The sequence below is a fragment of the Piliocolobus tephrosceles genome, chromosome X (assembly GCF_002776525.5).
Source record: "Piliocolobus tephrosceles isolate RC106 chromosome X, ASM277652v3, whole genome shotgun sequence".
NCBI lineage: Eukaryota > Metazoa > Chordata > Mammalia > Primates > Cercopithecidae > Piliocolobus > Piliocolobus tephrosceles.
In genome coordinates this window covers 93,829,812-93,842,747 of record NC_045455.1, presented here as the reverse complement: position 1 = coordinate 93,842,747, position 12,936 = coordinate 93,829,812, and the positions used below count along the sequence as shown (strand labels likewise).

The window sequence follows — 12,936 nt, the reverse complement described above, 5'->3', positions numbered from 1 at the left end:
AAATAATACTTTTACAGTTTGTTCAGAAACATATTTGTTGAATATTTCAGTAACTTGGTGCTTATATGTAGAGTCTCTAATAATTGTTAAGTAGCAATGTGAATGATTAGTAGTCAATAATTAGTAAAGGGGGGTTAGGCTGATAATTACAACATAGATTCTGAATGAGAAGAAGGACATATACGTGATTGAAATCAAGTAAGTTTTGTGAAAGGATGTGATCACATTATGTTAAAAGCTTTAAAAAAAGAGTTGAGATTTAGTGTCAGATGGTAGTAGTCAAAAATAAATGGGCCACATCATTTTGAAAAAATGGAGGAAGTTTCCTGGGGAGTAAGGTAGTATTTAAGTGTTTTCTGTAGGTGTTCAGAGTTTTGTTACAACATCTAATGTGTTAAAATATATTCCTGAGGTGTCAAGAGGATAGCAGTGATATAAAAAGTCAGACTTCTTATTTTCAAGAATAAGACAGTAAACACCCATATACGTATCTTCTAAGTCAGCAATTGTTCATGTTTTCCTGTGTTGGTAGATATTTGTAGGCATGGACTTTTTGGGGGGATGGCAAACTACTTCAAAGTAAGTAGCAGGCTTGATGTTATTTCTCCCCTAAATGTTTCAACACATACCTCCTAAAAACAACATTTTTAGGTTAATTTCATACTGGTGAAGATTCATTTCCTGAAATCAAAGAGTCCACCTCTTAAGTTATGTAGCCCAGTATGGAAATATTTCATTCTAAGCAAATCATATGATTCAATGAATTGGGAGTAATCTTATACTTTACAAGAACATTTTGTTTCCAGCAGCTTTCATTACTGAATTTTAAAAATTAAAATCATTTTTCTCTATTCACTTTACATGTTTTTCTAGTGGTGTATATGTCTACTGTTTCCTAAGTGAGTATCCACCAGTTAATTTATGTACTGTTACTCTGGGGAAATAATGCAAAAAATGCAGGTAAAAGTTATAGTGTAATGTTTAAAATCTGGATTTTTCTAAATATCAGAAGCTGAGATGAACCTGGGCAGTTGTAGTGAGACCTCGTCTCTACAAAAAATTAAAAAAATTAAAAAATATATATATCAAAAGTAGTGTCTTCTATGTGTTGTGAAAGCATTTTGAATTTGTTTTTGTTTCCTTGATTATGGAATAGCAATATTAATTATTGAAATTTGAAGCTTGTAAGACATTGTTTAAAGGCTTACCACAAAACTGTTGTTTTCTGATTTTATTTGACCTTTTTTTCTGTAAAACTGTTTGGAATATAAATATCTCTAAGGGTTCCTCTCTGTTGAAACTTACTATTTGATTACACTTTTTTTTACCTGATGAAATCAACAGTGTATGTGTTTTTTCTATTTTATGACATTTTGTTTTCCTTTTGAATAACAGAAGTCTATTAAATTTCCAGATTGAGGATAGTGAAATTCTTAATGTTATATATAGCCAGAGTTTATACATACACATTAAACAAAATCTTTTTCAAGAAAATTTTATGGCTTCATTTACCATTGTCACTATCAGTTCCCTCCTCTGCAAAAGATCCTGTATTTTAAAAAGAATTTTGTCAGAATTGTTCTTTTTAAATTTGTCTTTCTCATTTAATCAGATGAACATTAAAAGAGATGGTGTTCTGCTTGTACACATAAATAAAATTTCAGTTCTGTCTTGTGGAATATAAATCACTCAAATTTCACGTGAGGTAGTTCAGTCTCAAAATTAAGAATAGAATCAGAATTAAGTAGGATTAAATGGAAGTGTACTTTGAACACATTTCGTTTTAGATTTTCTTCATATTTTAATATACATTTAGTCAATAAGACAAATTATTCGTTAAATACGAGGTCCTACATTGTGTTGATAGTAATATAAGTGGACCTTGTATTTGTTAAATGCTCTGTAAAAGTATTTTGTTAATGGTGTTGAAGACTTTGAAATAGATACCTTAATCTAAATTTTATCTTTTTATTTTTATCTATTTCACTGTCTAAATTTTTATCTAAAATTTTTTCTAGCTCTTTATTACACCAAGACAACTTCACATTTTTATTTATATATTGTACATCTCATGTAAGGAATTACGCATATATAAGCTAGTGTCACATTCATTCATTATGTTTTGTGTTTTCTCTCTGACTGGATCTCTGATACATTCTTTCCTGTTCTAGCTGCTTTTATGCAAAAAGGCATTATATGTTTGTCAGTCAACCAGGCTTATGTGAATGTTTAGAAGAATTACGTAAATATATAATCCTGTGCCTATTCCCTTTGCCATGTTCGGAATACAAATTATTTACATTATTATCTTTATGCTTATTTAAATAATTTACTTTTTGCACATTATTTGTATTATTATGTGAAAATTGAGAAAACATCTTAGTGTACATTTCGTGGTTAATTTTTCCTCAGGATATTTTTACATTATTAGATAATGTAAATCAGTATTAAGTTTCAGACAGTATGTTGCCTGGTGTTTTTATGTATTGAGAAAAAGTACACTAAATTCTACATAGTCATTCTGTATGACTTTTAGTAATTTCTGACCTTTTTAGTGTTAGAGGCAATAATAGAACTTGCTTAGTGGTTACTCAGTGTATGTTAATTCTTTGAGTTGATTAGAAAATAATGTTCCCAGATTTGAATGCTTTACACGTTATGGTAACTTTGGAGTGAAAAGTCCAGGTAACTGAAAATGGTAATGGGAGTAATTGTCTAGAAAATTGTTCTTAGTCATACAAGATTTTATGAGGTGCCATGTCATTCAGAATTTCACTATATCCATTAAATCATCGTAACAACATGCATCAAGGGGATTTACTGTGTATTAGTCAGTTTTCTAGGGCTTAAGATATAACAGTGGAAAAAAATTCGTCCTCTAAATTAAGGGGCAGCAGCCACAGACATCTTTCTGAAGTTAGTAGTTCTCACACTTCAGCATGCATTAGAATCACCTGGGAGGCTCAACACAGATCTCTGGACTTCATTTCAGAGTGGTCTGTAGGTCTCTGATGGAGCCAAAGAACGTGCATTTCTAGTAAGTTCCTACGTGATGACGCTGCTGCTGTTTGTAGCAACCCTTTTGAGCATCTGTTTTCAGATATTGTGCCTCGAAAGAGGCTATTTTGGTTGTGATTTTTGTTGTTACTATAGTTGACTGTCCCAGTACATTGTAGATTGGATAAGATCCCTGACAGTCAAAACACCCTCAGACATTTACAGCTATTGCCAGTTGATAAGCACTACAAAAGTCCATTATTTCTGACTGGGAAACATAGTAGCTAGTGAGTGTTATTTAATGCATAAATTCATTTATCATACATTTTTAAACTAGGATTTTAAAACCTAGTTAATTCAAATGAAGAGGATATATGGAGACGTGTACTCTGAAGATTTTGTGAAACAAGTTTCCTCTTAACAGATTCTCAGCATACCAGTATGAGATGAAAGATGTAATTGTTTTTGTATCAGTATATCTGGACATGCTTCTGGCTGCTGGATGAAGGTGCTAGAAAACTGTCCTGTCTTTGCTTACCCTCCTGGTGAATATGAATAGAATGATACAGTTTGGTGAATCAAAATCATGGCCTTACTTTCTCTTTGGTATAAGCTTGTTTTGGTTTTCTAGCTTGAAGAGAAAAGATTTGATAAGTATATTTCCTAAGATCATCAGTATATATATTAAAACATTTTCTTTGTAGCTTCAGATGTGTGTGTGTGATCAAGGCCCTCTAAAAATTATGCAGCGCAATAAAAAATTAAATTGGTTCATAATGAGAGCATGTATTTGCTGTATTGACAGTTGTTTGTTCCAAAAAATTGTGACTGTACCAGTGCAAAGAAACAGTCACCTGATCTCAAGCCTTTAATATCCCAAAAAGTAGATGCTATAACATTGACTTTGATGTGTGTTTGTTAAGAATATGTACAAGTAGGAAATACTTAAGTATAGAGATTTGTTTCTAATTGTAGTCTGGATATCACCTGGGGACTGTCTTACTCTGCTTCCCAAAAACCGCCTGAGATAGAATTTGGTATCTTCTCAGTTTTCCACATTAGTCAGCCATTTTGAGATTTTTGTAAACATAAATGGGTTTGGCTCTGAGAAGGTGCAGTCAGTGTTATCTTTTAACATGGCACCAACCACATCCCTCCCCCATTTTTTCTGTTCAGAGTCAGATTCCTTGCTCCATGGAGGCCCAGGTCTATGACTAGGCTGCCTCTACCCCAGCGTGGCTTATTAACCTATTTTCCAACTGAGGAATTCTCAGGCAGCCTAATGAGAGTAAAACTTTTTTTTAATCTCTTCTTAAAAAAATTATGTCGATAGTAGATTTTTTCACACAGTTTTTCCTGTTATGTATTACTAATTGTCTTCAGTCAAGAAATGATTATTTTTAACTCCTGTGACACCAAAATGAGTTATATCTCTACAAAAATCAGTGTTTAACTTTTGTTCTTGGTACATGAAGACAGAAAAAAAAATGATAAAAATTTAGAAAGGGACCTGCTTTGAGTTTTTGCTTTGTGTCATCTTACACATTACTGAAGTCTTCTGATTGGAATGTGGTTGCCTCCCCCACCTGCATGCATATTTAACAGCTCTAGCATTACCTTACTGGGCAGCCATAGAACTTTAGATGATATTTGATCTGTTGCTAATATGTAGATTTATGCATGATGATTAACTGGGAAAACAAGACGACTACTTTTTTTGTTTCTTGGCTGTGTATTGTGCTACTTTGCCCTTTATCTGGAGCCATTAAATTAAAAAAAAAATTAATGGAAGATGGGAAGTTTGTGGAAAATAACATGCTCCAAGTTTTAGGGCTGGGAAGTACGATGTAGAAAAGGTGTGTTTACATTCTTAGTTTCTGCTTTGCAATATTATGTGCTTATGTTCTGCTGTTTGTGCTACAGGTATTAAAGTCAACTGAAGTATAGGGGTTCATGTCATGAACTTTTTGACATATGAATGAAATATTCTGTAGGTTGGTTGAAAATATGGATCTCATAGTTTGAATTATTTTGGAATTATTTGAATAACGTAGAAGACTACCCTATCACAGCCAGTTTCTATTTATTTTCTGTAGGTCATAAACATAGCATAGATACACGTTAAATAATTTATCAGTGCTTGAAACCCTCTTAGTTACATACTGACTTCCTACAGTTTGCTATGTAGACTGTAGTTTCTTGCAGTTTGAACACTGGGAATCCAGCCGTGAACACAGTGGACCAGTCCTTTGCCCCGATAGCATTTGTGTAATAGAGTGACAGATAATATCTTACCATGTAGCAGTAAAGGCAGTAGAGAAAATGACAGCTACTCTTTTAGTTAAGGGCCTAGAAAATAGCTATCTTAGGAGACAAAGGGGAAAAGATTTTGATTTAGTTTGTGCTCCTTGAGTTGAGTTGTGCTGAAGTAAGCGGCCGCAGTTCTGCCTGAAGCTGAACCGTCCTAGTAGTAGTGGCATTTGGCTGTTGAGTCCTTGGAATGGGGCTAGTGAAATGAGGAACTAAAGTTTTTATTGTAATTGACTTAAATTCAGTTATTGATAGAATATACTTGGAACGACTTGATTATATTAATCTACTTTTATATCTTTGATTTTATGTAATCTAAATACAGATAAGTATTTTTGAGGAAAATTTTGCATCTGAACTAGATTTGCAGACTTACAAAGAAAAGAATGTAAACTTTCTCAGCTTTTAAATGTAGCATATGCCGAAGTGATAATATTTTGGCTACATTGGGTTCAATAAAATAGATAATTAAGCTAATTTCACCGGTTGCTTTTTTCCCTCCTTTAATATGGCTTCTAGGAAGTTTAAATACTTCACATGTGATTTGAAATACTTTTCTTGGCTTTAATCTTAGAAGAGTAATTTAGTCACATTTTAATTTTTTCCTTTCAATGATTGTAATCTCTGAATCCCATTACATAGGCTGTAATTATGTAATTTATTGTTATCTTTTAAAATGAATAATGTAAGGTTGAAATTGAAAGTTTAAGTGTATATTTATAGTTAAGTGTCAGTGTGAGATTAGTTTCCTGAGCATAATTACTTGGTGTTTGCTGTCCTGCAGGGAAGGAGTTTGAGCACCAAGTTCTCAGGAAAGAAATCGTACACATTAAGTTTTACACCCCTTTCACTGTTACTTTCCTTTTGTGTTTGCTATCACCCGGATACTATCTATCCGTAACATTTTTAAGCAAATGTTTTAAGTCCTGAAAAAGTTTGGTCATACAAGATTTCTCTTAAAACATTTGTGTGAGGTTATCTTGTTTATGTATTTATTTTATTCCTTGTAGGATATCCATCTGTCATTTAGTAATTCATCTTAATTTCCTAGCAAGTCCTTGTTAGATATTTGCTTGGTGAATGAATAACACCAACTGTAGAACAGACACATTGTTTACAAATGAGGATACCAAAATGAACAAAATATGGTCCTTTTCTCTGTAAGATTTGAAGTTTAATGGGTATAGGTAGAGTTGTAAGGAAACTGACCAAGTTGTCATAATAAAGGGCATAGACAAGTTCTTTGAAAACCCAGACACAAATAGTTCACTTATTTGGGGAGCCTGGGAAGATTTCACTAAGGTGATAGCGTTTGAGCAGGTCCTGAAGGTGAGTAGATACGTGACAGTTGTGGGCTGGAGCATTGTGGGGTGGCAACATGATGTGGTCACAGGCTGGCGAGGCACTAAGCCATCTAAGGGGAGGGAGCTAAGACTGGTAGCAGAGAAGTAAAGTTGAAATAAGACTATGGTTGATCACAGTTAAGGAGTTTAGACCTTTATTTACCTTTTAGGTGACTGCGAGTAAGGATAAGCCCCATTATTACAACTGAAAATAATTATGTTAAGTGTAAGAGTGACTGGACTGGAAACAGTGTTCCGGAACAGACCACATAGATCATGGATCCAGCCCCAGCCTCCCTACATCGAATTTGAAAGGATCTTTGGTGTCAGGATGGTTCAGATTCCAGATAAGAGTAATTCAGAGGTATAGTGAATTTAGCTGTTTCCAATGTATTGGGAGGGTGGGGGAAGGAGATGCGAAGTGTCCTAGGGGTTTCTGGTTTGAATAATGGGTTGAGGATACTATGAACCGAGACGCCAAAGGTAAGTGTGTTCAGGGTCGATGGTGAGGTGATTGATGTAGCTGCTAGAGGGAGAGGAGGGCATAATCTATTTGATTTTTGAATGTTTTGGTTTTGAGTGCTTTTAGGTGGTTTGTCGGGATTTTTAAAACTGTGGAAAATCTGCCTGGTAAATATATTATCTCTCAAGGACCTATCATCTGTCACCAGAGATGACTGTGATACCTTCCTAACTCATCCTGTTTTTACTTTTGCTCTTGCAACTTATTCTCCACAAAATGCATCATTCTAAAACAAGACTTGGCCAGGTGGGCGCAGTGACACGCTATAATCTGAGCACTTTGGGAGGTCAAGGTGGGTGGATCGCTTGAACTCACAAGTTGAGACTAGCCTGGGCAAGATGGCGAAAACCCCATCTCTACTAAAAGGGTAGCTGGGCGTGGTGACGCAAGCCTGTGGTTCCAGCTACTCGGGAGGCTGAGACAGGAGAATGACTTGAACCCAGGAGGCGGAGGTTGCAGCGAGCTGAGATCGCACCACTGCACTCCAGCCTGGGCAATAGTCAGACCTTGTCTCAAAAGTAAATAAATAAACAAAACGTGACTCAGATTCTGCTTCCTTTTCTTTTCCAAACAGTGGTTTCCCATCTGAATTAAATCACAACTGCATGGTAGACCACAGAACTTTATCTGATTTGGTCCGCCTTTCCAACCTCATCTATCTCCCTCCCTCCCCGCTTGCTCACTAAACTCTAAGGTGGTTCCTCTGTCTCACAGATATTTTTGTAGGTCTCTCTTTTTTGAGATGGAGTGTTGTCTGTCACTCAGTCTAGGGTGCAGTGGTGCCATCTCGGCTTACTGCAGCATCCGCCTCCCAGGTTCAAGTGATTCTCCTGCCTCAGCCTTCTGAGTAGCTGGGACTACAGGCACCTGCCACTATGCCCGGCTAATATTTGTTTTTTTGTAGGGACAGGGTTTCACCATGTTGGCCAGGCTGGTCTTGAACTCCTAACCTCAAGTGATTCGCCCACCTCAGGCAATGATCCACCACGCCTGGCCTTTGTAAATCTCTTGTAAGTGCCTTTCTCAGAACAGTTTCACATCAACTCTTTTCATTCATGTTGTTTTATCAATATATTTATTTGCTTGTACCTACTTTGTCTTTTGTCTTTTTTCCTTTTTTTTTTTTTTTTTGAGACAGAGTCTGGCTCTGTCGCCCAGGCTGGAGTGCAGTGGCCGGATCTCAGCTCACTGCAAGCTCCACCTCCCGGGTTTACACCATTCTCCTGCCTCAGCCTCCCAAGCAGCTGGGACTACAGGCGCCCGCCACCTCACCCGGCTAGTTTTTAGTATATTTTTTGGTAGAAACGGGGTTTCACCTTGTTAGCCAGGATGGTCTCGATCTCCTGACCTCGTGATCCGCCCGTCTCGGCCTCCCAAAGTGCTGGGATTGCAGGCTTGAGCCACCGCGCCCTGCCTGTCTTTTTTCAAGACAAGGTCTCGCTGTGTCACTCAGACTGGAGTGCAGTGGTGTAATCATAGTTCACCACAGCCTCAAACTCCTAGGCCCAAGTGATCATCCGACCTCAGTAGTAGGGCCCACAGGTGCGTGCCACCATGCCTAGCTACTTTTTAAAAAAAGTTATAGAGACAGGGTCTCGCTGTGTTGCCGAGGCTGGTCTCAAACTCCTTGCCTCAAACAATCCTCCCGCCTTGGCCTCCCAAAGTGCTGGGATTACACGTGTTAGCCACTGTGCCCGGGAATGCCTACTTCCCCCCCCCCCCATCTTTATCAGTGTTCACACAGTGTTTGACATTTGGTATTGAACTGATCTGAGAAAATTTTCAGGAGGAAAAATGGAGTCATGGTGTGGATTTAGGAGTAGAGTTTTTAGTACCAATTAAAGTGTTTGGATGAGTATCACAGATTGTTTATTCATTCAATAAATTTTTATTGAACATTTTTGTCTCAGTCTGTGCATATAATAGTGAAGAAAATAGACATTGTCCCTACCTTCTTTGAGGTTGAAGTCTAGCAGGTGGCAAAAGAAAAATTGGGAGAAGAAAGTGCATGAAGAAATTCTTAGACAACTCCATTATACTAAAGGGTCAGAGCAAGAATAGCCAGCAGGGAGGACGAGTAAGTAGTCCCGCTGTTAACAGACATTGGTAGAGTATGTACCCTGCCTAGAGAGGAAAGAGAAGAAAGCTGGGATGGATAGATAGGAGTTAAGATATCCTACTGTGGACCAGCGAGTGGAACAGGTTGGCGGAATGGGAGACGACTTGTTTTCAACAATCAATATAAAATTTAGAACTAAAATCACGGTGTATGTTCTTTGTATTGATTGGCTATACCACATACAATGGTGTTAGGTCTTGGTGGAACCCCAAGCAGTAAGAAGACCAGAGGACCTGGAAGTAAGTTTAAAACGCCTGCCTGAGGTTTCTCCAGGAAAGTAGACTTTTTCTAATTGAGTTTTAAATGAAGGCTACTAGTTTTATAAGTTTCTGTATTTTTTCTCTCACGCCTTTTTTCCTTTGTTACACATTGAAGAAAAAAAACAGAACCAACACAAATGGGACAGGTTCACTGCTAGGAGCAACTCATCAGGAAATGATCAGAAGGATCTTCTAGCAAAATACAACAACTAGAACTCATTGTTGATGTGATTATCCATATATAGTTTCTATAGGTGATCATTATATATACTTCTTCAGACATTGATGGTCTAGTTAATTCTTCCAGTAATTGAACTTTAAGATGACAGTGTGGCTAAGATTTGCAAAAGAAATAATTCAGTAAAAATTGTATGTGATGAAGGGGACACCTAATCTTCTCAGGTTTTGATACATTGGATATATTGTACCAACATAGATTGAAAAACTCTTCTACAAATACTGGGAGGAGAAAAAGATGTAATTAATAGTTTGAGACTTGGTATTTCATGTTAATAGTCCCTGTTTATGAGTGGATAGTTTCTCAGGTACTGTGAGAGTTCTTAAGAGTTACCGGTTTCCCTCTGCCCTATCCTTTTTTCAGTTGCTTGTTTACTTTGTCATGGTCTTTGCCCTCATATTTATTACGTTCAGTTGGATGGGTTATAGGAATTTAAAACACTACTTGTAAAATCGACATTGCTTTTTTGGATTGCTTTTACAATCCAATCCAATTTCAATTGGATTTCAAATGTTTTCTAAGAACAGACCAGATTAACATTTTTCTTAGTTATATGGTAGACATTACTCAGTTCCTGCATTTTGATTTTAGTCTCCGATTGTGAAATATGTCAGTTATATTCTTTTCAGCATCCTGGGCTCTCTATTTTATAGTAAGTACAAGTTAGGAAGAATGGGAATGCCACCAAGTCGGGGGACCTGACCTCTGCAAGAAGCATTGTTTTTTCTTCTCTTCTTGACAAGAGATGATGAAAACTTGGGATTATGTGTAATTCAGCATATGCAAAGGGTTTTTAAAATGTTCAGGTTGACATTATGGTACAATTTTGGTTAATAATCCCATTGTAGTAGTATATATAGTCTTAAGTACTTTTGGAGCATAAATAAATGGAATCAACTCTAGTTTCCCCAAACTCATTTTTTTCTATATAGCTAATCTAGTATGAAATATACATTCGATCACATACAGTTTTCATGTGTGTTTTCCCCGTATTCAGTGTCTTTCCTATTTCCTTAATTTTGCCTACTCATTATCATCCTGTTTTTATTTCGTTTTTTTCTTCACTCTAGGCTTCCCTCTGGAGGCCTGCCTTCTCCTCCTCCAGTCTGAACTGGCTGCTGTCTAGAGCAGCCGGAGCAGAACTGTGCCCTTCAGACCTCAGTGCTTCTCTGGGTTGGATGTGCTCTTGGCTGGATTAACATTAAATGAGCACTTGACAGCTCATGTTGACAGTTGACTATAAGTTTTCTGTTTGTTCTTTAATAGTTATTTTCCTTTGGCTAGTGCACACGCTGACACATAAAATAGCCTGGGTGCTAGTGTGGGAATACTACAATGAGTTTCTTTTTTTCTTTCTTTTTTTTTTTAAGAGTTTATCGCATCATTAAAAGTAACATATATTAAAATGCTAATTTAATGTGAATCTTTCTTTGATGCTATATAAACTAATAAGCAAACACTGTATTTGGTCAACAAAATGAATGGTTTCTAAACAATCCATAGAGTCCATAAATGAATTGCAAGAGATTATGTCATTGTTATATTTGTGAAGGGCCTGGATTGCTTGAGCTGAGTTAGTAGATGCTCAAGTCGTAGATTAGGAATAACTGATTCTACAGTAGGTCTGGGTGGCATGGAATATAAGCTCCGTCCACAAGGATTTGCTCCATGGAAGATAAACGCAGCCAGTGTCGGGTAGATATGAGGTGCTCCTGTCTTCCAGCAACTCCAAACAACTGCTAAACGTTAGAAGACAGCACATTAATTATGAAGCAATGCAGAAAAGATCTAAGGGGGAAAGAAAAGGATGATCAGCATCAATAATGGTAGTAGCACTTTTAATAGCTTGAGACTTGTCTTACATATGCATGAATTGAGAGGCAGGCGGAAGGAGAAATTCAAAAATACACAGTACAACATAAGTATTGGAATCTTGTTCTCAATAAAGCATGCATCTTGTTTTGATCAGCTTTTAGAGCATCGTGTGACAGGAGGGTATCTAGTATTCCATTATCTGTAGGAATCACCTGCTATGTGTACAGTTCAGTAGTAGTGCTAGGTACACTTTGGTACCTTGACGGATTACACATGAAACCTGTTGCCCAATGTCAGTGTGTTACAGGGAGTTTGGCAAAGAGAAATGCATGTAAGATACAATAATTGGGAAGGATTTTCATAGAATGCTCTTGTTTGGAGGTGGGAGGATTAGATGACCATTCAGAACAAAAGGGGAACTAGTGTCTATCTTAGTGTGTCCAGAGATTTGGGGAGGTAGAAATACCCAGGTATCAACTTCAAATGAGCTGTATCTGTTTTGGGGAGTAGATATGATCAGAGTGGGCCACTGTGAGCAAAGGCTGACAGTTTTATAAATGTGCAGAGAGCTGGTAGGAACCCAAAACGAGGCTGGAAAACAAATCTGGAATCTTACTCTGTGATGAAGACGCATTAAAAAAATCAGGAGATTTTTGGCAAGAGAACGACAGTAGTCAGATTGCTATTTCAGATACCTAGTGATTGGCAGCAGGATGCATTGAATGGCCTTAACTGCAGGAAGCGAGAGCAGTTGAGATGTGGGATAGTGGGATGGAGAAGAAGGGCAGAAATCAAGACATGGGTTGATTATGATATAGTCACAACTGGGTGGTCAACTTAATATAGGGGATTTATGTGGAAGAAAGAAGGCAAGGGTGACAGGTTTGAAACAACCAAATGACATTTATTTTGGTGCTGCTGAGAAGAGGAGGAGAAAGGGCAGATGGAAGGGTTGGGGCCCTGTGCCATCTAGAAAGTGGGTTCAGCACAGGAAATCCTGATGCTCGGGGAAAAGATCTTGGCTAGAGAATTGTCAGTAAAGTAAGCAGCAATTGGTAAACGAAAATATGAGACACAAAACGTTTGCCAGTGTCAAATGTATATAGGTTAGGGGGCTGAGATGCCCTCTGTACATCCACAGAGAGTGATTTCGGTGTCCCCTGCAGGGCTTGGTGACTTTGAGTCTTGTGCTGGAATACATGGAAACCGTTGAAGCTCCATAGAACACTGCAGTTGCATTGATGAGTTACAGAAACACACATCCCAAAGAAATGGACATGTAACATATACTAAAGATGGCATTATTTTTTAATATTGATTTAAATTTTTTG

General features: G+C 37.2%; 1 protein-coding gene across 7 annotated transcripts in view; it reads left to right on the top strand.

Moving 5' to 3' along the window:
- The window catches only part of PSPC1 (paraspeckle component 1), a 114,549-nt gene that overhangs the window by 84,118 nt on the left and 17,495 nt on the right, over positions 1–12,936 (top strand). The window lies entirely within an intron of this gene.